This window comes from Mercenaria mercenaria, unplaced genomic scaffold, assembly GCF_021730395.1.
Source record: "Mercenaria mercenaria strain notata unplaced genomic scaffold, MADL_Memer_1 contig_547, whole genome shotgun sequence".
Classification (NCBI taxonomy): Eukaryota; Metazoa; Mollusca; class Bivalvia; order Venerida; family Veneridae; genus Mercenaria; species Mercenaria mercenaria.
In genome coordinates, this window is record NW_026463428.1 from 1 (window position 1) to 10402 (window position 10402).

Consider the following 10402-nt stretch of genomic DNA (forward strand, 5'->3'; position numbering starts at 1 on the left):
TTCTACTATATTTAGGAAGTTAAGGTGTAGGCTGACCGTGGTACCTATGACGTAAATTTAACATTGGAGAGGGAATACTTATGACAAGCTAACAAACATCTTTTCAAAACAAAAACCGCTTGAAAATACTGTTTGAAGTCAAAGTTATGTACAGAATATTTCGCCTAAAATGTCTGTATAGATGTTCCGAAATACAAAATGATACAAGAAAGGCTTCGTTATATAATTAACAATGACGAGTATAAAATATCATAATTCTAAGCTGAGGTTGAAGTTTATATACGTTTTGTTTCCATTGACATCGTAGTAACACGAAGACATTGCAATATTCATTTTATTTTCAAGGGCTATTGCATTAACTTACTTGGCGTAATTATTATGTACATTTATTTTTTCTTCTGCGTGTAATGCATTTTACATTTCAGCTGATTCATGTTTCCAATTTTACATGTTGGGGCTGTTACATGTTTTAGGTAAATTCAAATTCCTAGATACATCAACAAGCAAATTTAACTATTTTTACGTGTATACTATTTTCGTATATAAGTTGATAAAAGTATACTGTTATTATCCTGTATTATTCTAAAACAAGTATACTGTTCCTATTACTAAGTTCTTAATCACGCTTGAATAAACAATTCCCATTTAGTAATAATTTCGAGTAAGACCTTCTGCAGTTTTGTGATTTAAGACATGATATTGAAAGTGATATTTGTTTTCTCATATTAAATCCTATGATTAATAAAGAAATAAGAAAAACGCTTCTACCTATATATTTAACTTTTATATTATTTTCGTATATTAGTTGATAAAAGTATACTGTTAGTATCCTGTATTATTCAAAAAGTGGTATACTGTCCCTATTACTAATTTCTTAATCACGCTTGAATAAACAATTCCCACTTAGTAATAATTTCGCATATATATATATCTCACCAGTTAAGTATATATTACTTATCGCTTTTTAAAAATATACATGTAGAAAGTAACTGACTACATCAGCAGTCTAGCCTGACTTTCGATTGTACAGTTTGACTGCTTTCACAGTTGGTCAAGTTATTTCAGACTATTCTCTTGTATTTAACTTTCTTGCTCGTCTAAAGCTTTCGTCTCTTCATTTTTAGGCAGCTAGGAGTTCAATACATATTTATAATAAAACATATTTATAATACAGTAAACATTTAAATAATAATAATAACGATACGCACAACAACAATAATAATAAGAAGAAACACATACGGATTCTTTCTTAGAGAAACAATTATTTTTCATAGAGCAAAGAAGATATTTTACTGTAAAGTGTATTACTGTGTTTATATATAAGAAATCAGTCATTGTATATAGCCCTATATATTAACAATTTGTAGCCGTTTTCCTTTTTGTCATGTGATATATTACTGAATGTATGTATTATAGAAATGTATATGCTGATGCTGCCCACATAAAGTGGGACTCATGCTTATTTGTAAATAAACTTGAGTAAGACCTTCGGCAGTTTTGTTATTTAAGACATGATATTGAAAGTGATATTTGTTGTCTCATATTATAACAAATCCTAAGATTATTAAAGAAATAAGAAAAACGCTTCTACATATATTAAACTTTTATATTGTTTTCATCATAACGTATTTATTAATTTATTCCACGCGAATATATATTTTTTTAATTTCCAGATCAGACGTTGCCGCTTTATTATTCTCGTTATTGTGGAGAGTGGTGTCGGAGAGCCAATTACTATTTTCGCTTCTGTTGTATATATTTTCATTAATTATACTGATTCCATTTTTTACATAAATGCATGTTGAAGAATATAAACAAATGTATTTCTCCGAGAAATTTATCAAATTTCATAAAAAACAACAACAATGAAACAACCAAGACTTATGCTATTTACACAGACCAGTCTGCTGCAGAAAAACTTATAATAGGTTTCAGTGCAAACTACTAGGATTTCATTGTTACTGTAAGGTGTCAAAAAAAAGAAAGATAGGAATTGTTGAAAATGTTGGTGGAGCATCCCATTGTAGAGTGGTGAAGAGTGAGAATTAAAAGCTTCAGTATTTCTGCTACCATTCGGAATGATTATGAAAAGAAATTGTAACTTTAGAAAAAATTACACCAAACTCATATAGTATGTATATCATGTTTTTCTTGCAATAAGAGTCTAAAATTTCCCCATGACTTTTCAAACTTTTCATATTTGGCGTTTGTACAGCAACATATTTTAATGTTATATCATAATGTAGCAACAATATGAGTCTGAACATTTTCTAGACCAGGCCTTAATTCTTTGAATTGAGCCCGTGGACCAGGGCATTATTCAAATATTTAACATATTCTCAACAAATAACATTAGGCAATTACTAACAATAATTGTAAGGAGTATGTTCATTTCCTTTGGATGCATTAAAACTGAATAACACAATGTGAGCGAAAACTGTCATTATAATTTCTTAAAATGACGTGTATTAATATCAGACAAACACGGGAGCTGTTATGATTTTTTTACAGTTAAATGAGGTCTATGTAATACAAATTAATTGAAAGCAAAGGTGGGTAAATAAAACTCTTATCGTATTTTCAAGGAGTTTTCATAGAAGCAATGATAAATAATTTTCTGAAACGAAATAATTTCGCATTAGTGCTTTTATAAGTAATGCAAAGTTGCAAAATCTCCTGACAAATTATCACTAAGTAATACCTTTTGCTTTTAACAAGAAACTAAAAGAAATTAATTTGCAGTATTATATTCATCCTTTCAAAACTTGCTCAAGACCGGTTTGCTTAAATTCCGTTTAGTCAATGATTTTGCACTTACATTTTAAGAAAATATCTATGTTCGGTGTACGCTTGTACCTGAAATTTTGGATTTCGGGTCTCTTGTTATGTCCATTGCATTAATACTATTTAATTATTTTTGCTAATTTGTTTAGCAAAAAATATCCAAATAAAACCCCTAAAAATTAAAAATAATCAATGCGAAGAAAAATGTTAATTTACTTTTACAAAAATAAATTTTCGGATTGAGATAGTCCTCTAACATTACTGAGCTGTAAAGGAAACAACTCTAACAGACCATAAATGTACGGAAGGCGTAAGAAATGAGCAAAACGACTTTGTATTAGCACTTGATTATTGTCGTTCTATAAAACACGGTTTTTGTAATGTAAATCGTTTAATTCTTTTTCAAGGGAATTGTCGAAAATATTCATGTATTTTTGTCGATTATTTTTTTTTTTCAAATGGTAACACTTTAAGTATGTGGTTGCCATCAATACAATTACTCTGATATATATTCCCGCAATGTTAAATGGAGTGTGCATTTCTTCATGTCAAAGAAACTTGGATGAACGTTCATTTGAACGAAGCAACTCTTAATGCACTGAATTAAATTCAGATAAGTAAGATTATGTGTTCCTTTTTATATTGTCAGTAACTTCTCCAGAGTATATTAGCGTTTGTATAAGATTGACAGTTTAGCGACATAATAAAAAATATGCTGTAGGATTTCATAGATACATTTATCTTTTTAATGAATATGCGTGCTCTATGGATTTTACGTTCAAAGGAAAAGTGCAGAAACTGTCATCACAGGAGTACATGTAAAAACTTGTCTAGCGAAGGCGAACGAGAAATTAAGATTCTATTTTTAGAGCTTAAAAAGGACATTGAATTCATATTGCTGCGCCATTACTTTAAATGAAATTTTTTATTTCTTCAAAAACAATTTTTCCAAGCTCATATATTGATTATAAGACTGTTGGAATTTGTAATTACCTGCCCTTCAACTGACCGTACACGTTACTTTTGTCTTCCCAAAATATTTATTGAGTATTATTTTTCAAATTGTAAAATACAGTCTATTAAATGTTTTTTCATTGTATTTTTGTCTAAAAATTAGAACACGATGTACTCATCAATTAATATAATATTACTTCATCTTATATGTGTCTGTCTCAAAAGTTTTGAATATTATATTCGATTTGAATACATAGACATAATTAGAAGAAACTTACTCACCAATAATAATATTCATGCACTATATCTAGGTATTCAAGACTGGTTATTTATTTAATTCAATTTGAATATCATTAAATAATGATAATCATTCACTTTATCTATGTATACATGTAATCCAAACTGTTGAAAACAAAATCCATCCAATCTGAATCACTATAAAACGTTCTTATAAATAACCGTATTCCTCCATTATATGTACGTATATTCCAGATTATACTAAAATTGAGGTCTGATTTGAATATCACAAATAATCATATTCCTTCACTCCACCTATGTAATACCCAAATTGTATTAAGGATTAACTCAGATTCTAAACACTAAATACTTAATTTCAAAAACACAACCACTTCTTCGCGAAATTTCCAATTCTGATCAAAAACAGAGAATTGTAAGGCATACAAATATTGCTTTAAGCTTTTCCAATACCCATTGATGAAAGCTGTTGTCCGTAGTGATTGTTATTTGTCACCTTTGGAAGTAGGAGACAGTATTGTAATGTTCCATTCATGCACACAATCATTGCAATACCTGAAAAATATATATACACAGATCGAACGGATGTAGACAAACTCAAGGAATGCAGCACATTATACTCGAATCGTACAGAGATGTATGTATGTTCATGGATAAGTCGACAATGCATAGCTTATATGTGTCGAATTACCATGCAATACAACTCATTAAATAATTAGGCAACGTGAACATATCGAGAGTGAAGAAAAAATATATAAAATATTACAATTGGGTACCGCCGGCAAAACACCATTCTCAGGTTTAAACCGGATAATAATGCACCAGTACTCAATTGTAATCCCCATCTTGTTCCATTGCTACACGACAGAATGTTATACCTAAAAGTTATGCCAACGAGGTGAATCCGTTATACACGTTATGGTATCAGAAGCCAAGATAGGAAGAACACCCACAAATAAACCCAACTCGACTATGTGTTCAAATAAGAGCAAGCCTAACACTACATATAGCAGAATATAAATTATGGTGCAAAACAAGAAAGCAATATTTACGATACCGCTTGGGTTCTTCTATTTATTTAATGACTATCTTTAAATGCGGTTGTTTCTGTCACTGTTACATGTAAAGATATATCCGTCATCTACTTTTGTGTTTCAACCAAGGTTTCAGTACAAATGTGGAACAAAATTGACGGTGCATCATTTCTAAACCCTGAAATGTCAAATTCTAACCATAGTTTTTGTTTTCGAATTCTTCTGTTACGAATATTACTTATCAGGTTTTGAAATTAAAATATCAGTTAATGCGATAATTTTCAAAATAACCTAACATTTGTGTTGTTTAAATAAATAAAAACACACCTCATTTTTTAAAAAAGCGACCAAGCAGGCTATGTTGTACATTTATGAAAGCAATTCTTTTGAACATATATTACTTATTTTAAAATGTTATGTTCTGAAGGTTATAGGAATGGTTCTTAATTTCTATATTTTTTGACACATTCAAGTAAGTTCCTGGTAGAATCTAATAATAGATCATTCTGCAGACTGGCATATTAACATAGATGTAAAATTCATATAAAATATTATTTGTTTGATATTTTAGGTACACATTGTGGTGTCTGTACTCGAATGCCAACATTCATGGAATCAGGATGCTGTCAGGAGTATGACACTGTATTACCCAGCATGAAGGCTTTATTGTGAACTGCCCCAATATCCATGTTTTAGAAGCATCATATTACGAGTTTGTTGAGACTGAGGGTTACCCCTTAAAAGACCAATTCATACACAAGTTAGTAAATTTGAAACCACGAATTGGTGTCCAAGTAGAACATAACTGAATTTCCCTCAACCTGATACATTTTTAAAAGCTTATAATCTATTGCAGCCCTGGCTGATTCGACTTAAGTTGTTTTAGCATCAAGCTGTAATTTATCTAATTAGCAATTAAGTGTAAACAAAAGTAAAAGTAGTTAAATTATGATACATACATAAACTCAACTAGTTGAATTTACCAGTTGCATTGTAGACAATTTTAATATCAACGAGTTAACACCAGCTTTTATTTGACAATTTGATTTTCAAGGCCCCGTAAGGACTAAGACATTGTTTGCTTCCGGTAACATGCTAAAAAAATAGGGTAGGTAGGTCGGTTATATTTTTTGGATTTTTTTTATTGTTAGGCTTTTCGGAGATTATTTTTGTGTCAAAAAATTAATACAAATAGGGGGATTATGCCTTTAGAGTATCAGTACGTTAATTTCTATCATCACTGACCATGTCTAAAGAATAAAAGTGCCGTTTTGCAACTTTTTGCCAAAAAAATTGAAAAAAATATCCAAGGCCATAAAAAATTAAGAGTCGGACCAAAAATTTAGTGTAGGTCTGGATACCGGAAACAAATTTTTTTTACGCCTTACCAATTAAAAGGTCTGTAATCTAGCTAAATTTAATAAGTCCTGTCCTATATCTTTATATATCATGATCAATACATGTAGCTTTTAAAATGTTATTTGCCTTGCGTCTTATAAAAGATATCTATTAGTACAAGGTACAAAGAAAATGCAGTGCGGACATCTGTTTTCAGAGCAATTAATTTTGAATGAGGAAATAACTTAACCAGGTAAAATATATTTGGTATCCTTTTTAAAAACTCCCGTTGTTCTACAATTACAAGACTTAGAAATAAACACACTTCATCATTATGTCCGTTAAATGATAAGAATAATAGTTATTATTTAACTCAAACTTACTGACACTGTCAGCATTCGTTTTCTCGTCATGTTAGAGAAGACCTGTGTTGCCACTCCAGTGCCTTTCGTCTTCTTGTTACTTACTGATGTCGCTAGAATCTTTATCTTTCGTGATATGCGGGATAACACTTCAAGAATCATTCAATTTATCTGAAAGGATAATCATTCAATTTATCTAAAAAAATATAATTCTAGCATGAACATAACTGCGTATTTGAAATTTTATCAACCCTTTGCATTTCTTCTCTTATATAATGATTGAATGAGTTTCCAGAGAAGGTACTTGCCGAACGTAAACTATTTGTCAAGTTTGTTGTTTGATTCTTAACAGTTTTATATGTACAATCGGTTCTTGTGCAATATCCATAAATTGGTTTAGGCATTCGAAAGTAAGAGAAACATAAGTTGTGCTTTCTTCCAGATTATTGGTGGTATATCTTTAATACAGTGAAAGTGTGAGTCTTTCTGCAAACGTTTTGAAAATGAATTATCTATGAAGTAGATTATAGCTCACACAAATTACCAAGCAAAACGTTCAAACGATACTGCTTGTAAACGCCATTGACCGTTGCTATATCCATCCAACAAGTTGTGGCAAGTTTTTAATCAACAAGATAATAATTAATCCTTATTGGTTTTATTTTCACTTTTTTTTTTATATACATATCAAATAAAAGTGACTTTCAGAATTAATCCCTTCTGTCTGCTTACGTCTATATTCCAAGAATAACTAGAAGAAAATAATAAAAGGTTTAACTCCACAATCGACCTACAACAAATTTAGTATAAATTAAAAAAAGAAATCTCGAAATTTTAAAAAGCAACATTTTACCGTGATGCATTCAAAAGAGGGAAAGAAAATTCTGCACAGTATATAGTAGTTTTCGGCGGAATAGCAGTAGATCTATCATTAGTATATTCAATTCATTTATTTCCTAGCTAAGTTATTCAAATGAAGTTTGTTTTTAAGTTCCAAATTATACAACATTTTATTTACTTTTGTATATACATTTTTTTCGATAAGGAAATCTGGCTCTTATACTTCGTTTAAGTCTTCTAATATAAGTTTGTTCTTCCAATACTTTTTTAATTATTTTATCATTTGATAGTATTCAAAATAATCACCAAACAAACTGCAAGAAATTGAACGTATAGAATTCTTTTGATCTGTAGTCAAAATATGTTTTAAATATACTACGCGTTTTTCTAGCCACTGTTTATAGAAGAATTTGTTTCCTTTGTTATCTAATAAATGACTATTGTATCATAATATTTGTGTTGAAATACAATTAATTTCTTCTTTATAATTAACCTTGCACAATATTTTAAAATTTCTTCAAGGAAAATTTACTTCAGATCAGGAACATGTTTTTGTTTACTTTTGGATTTGAAAAAGGCGAGACCTCCATGTTTCTAGAGTTCTTGTCCATACAATTCTTGCCATTCTGCATTTTTTTTTACTCATCTTTTTATCCAACTAGCTTTTACGGCAGTTAAAATGCATCTGTATCTATCATTTTTAAGCCTCCATTTTCATATTCTGGAATAATTATATTTCTTGCTATTTTATATGGTTTTGACTCCAAAAATCGATCAAACTTGCAGTTTTTTTTATTTTCTGTATAATATTCAGAGACGGGTTTGCCAGAACCATCAATGGATATATCAGTTTTGGAACTTGGCCCATTTACTCCATGTAAGAAGTGTATTCTTAAATACTGTTATTTTTGGTTCCAAGTTTAATTTATGAATTTGTTGTCCTTTAATGTCCTTATTTTTCATAACAGCTATGGGAAGAATTTCAATGCATATAATAAAAAGATAAGGGGACAGGGGGCAATCTTGACGACCTCCCTTTTTATATAAAAAATGTCAGACCTATGTCCTTCGTTTGAAATGCAGCTTTTTGTATCATTACAGAACAATTTGACCCATTTTAAAATTGATTCTCCAATATTAAAATGTTTTAGACATTTAAACATGTACGACTGGTCGATACTTTCAATTGTTTTTAGAAAGTATGTAAAGACGATAACACCTTTTTCATCCATTTTGTTTACTTGTTCAATAATAAGCAATATTCTCATATTGTCTCCAATGTTTCGAAATTTTATTAATCAAGTTTGGTTATTATCAATTGTTTTGGTGGAAACTTTCTCGATCTTTTTAGCTATAGCTATTGTTGCGATTTTGTAGTCAACATTTAGCAGTGAAAATGGCCTCCAGTTATTAATATTTAATAAATCTTTCCTTTTTGTAAGAGAATTAATACATTGTTTTTGTAATTCTTTTAAGTTACCATGTTGAAGGAGTAGTTGACTGAGTTAACAAAAAAGCCTTTTCTATCTTTCCAAAATATAAAACTCTGTCGTTGAACCACCAGAGTCTAAGCTGTTCATGTTCTTTATTTCCTTTAGTGCATGACAATATTCATTTTTATTTGATTGACCTTCACAAGACTGTTTTTCGTCGGAATTTAGTTTTATATTTACCTGTTCGAAAAAAGATTCGTTTTCATTTACTGTTTGATAATTTTTATATGGATTTTCATAAAAGAGTTTAACATGTCCGATTATGTCCTTTTTCATATACTAGTGTTTCTTTTCCATTTGTTTTTAATTTGTTTATTATTTTTCATTCGGCTCGTTTCTTCTCTAAATTTGCGAAGTATTTTGTATTTTTCTGCTCCTTTTTTTCATTTAACTGTTGCTCCCAAAAGAATACTTTCCAATTGCTCATCAAATAATTCCTCTAATTTATTTTTATTTGTTTTAAGTTCTGCCAGAAGTACTTCATCAGACGGTTTTTTTGTGTGAAAAATTCTAGTTTCTAAATCTTTAATATTTTCCTCTAATTTGTGTTGTTCCTCATTTCTTTCTTTTTATTTTTAACAGAGTATTTTATTGATACATCTCTTACTGTACCTTTATTAAATTTCCAAAATGTATTTGAATATGTTTCTTTATTAAAATTTGCTGTTTCAGTAATAGACTTCCTGAATTCGTTTTGTAGAATGATACTTTTATCTAATTTGAAAAAAAACATGGCATTTTTCTTGTTTCTTTTTATTTTCTAATTTAATATGTACAATAAAAATGGTTTTATTTATAACTAGCATAAATATTATATTTTGAAACAGTATTTAGTAAATTTACAGACACTAAAAAAATAATCTAGCCTGCAGGATATAGGTGGTTTCTGATTGGCGTGCCATGTAAACCTTTTTATATTTGGATGGGTATTTCACCATATATCACACCGGTCATTATTCAACAACATATATCATTTACTTTTTATAGAACATTTAATGTTTGTATTTTGTCTGCCATTCATTTTGTCAAGGTTATATTCTAGGACCACGTTAAAGTCTACTACAACAATATTTTTTTCTGAATCAATTGAACTGTGTCATTCTTCTCATTTATGATTTTTTTTTAATATCTGCTTGCTTTACAGACTGACACAGAATTCTTTTCCTAAGTTTCAGAAAGGTATATTCTGCATATGATACAATATTTTTCGTGTTTATATTTAGATTGTTGATAAAATATTCTTTTCAACCATATTTTGCGGTTTTGCGGTTACCTCTTAGGTGCGACAACGACCTAATTAAGCGAGTTTATTTCATTTGATGGGTTCATTTAAAGGTTGATC

At 29.6% G+C, this 10402-nt stretch overlaps 1 long non-coding RNA gene across 2 annotated transcripts; it reads right to left on the reverse strand.

Moving 5' to 3' along the window:
• Nucleotides 1-6: 6 nt before the first annotated feature.
• LOC128554585 (uncharacterized) lies at nt 7-8737 on the reverse strand. 2 transcript variants are annotated; one of them, XR_008369641.1, is made up of 3 exons: nt 6749-8737; nt 5051-5205; nt 7-4548 (listed from the first exon to the last, which is right to left on the reverse strand). It is a non-coding gene; the product is annotated as an uncharacterized LOC128554585 (long non-coding RNA). The 2 variants fall into 2 exon arrangements; XR_008369642.1 differs by having other exon boundaries at nt 5046-5205.
• Nucleotides 8738-10402: the final 1665 nt, after the last annotated feature.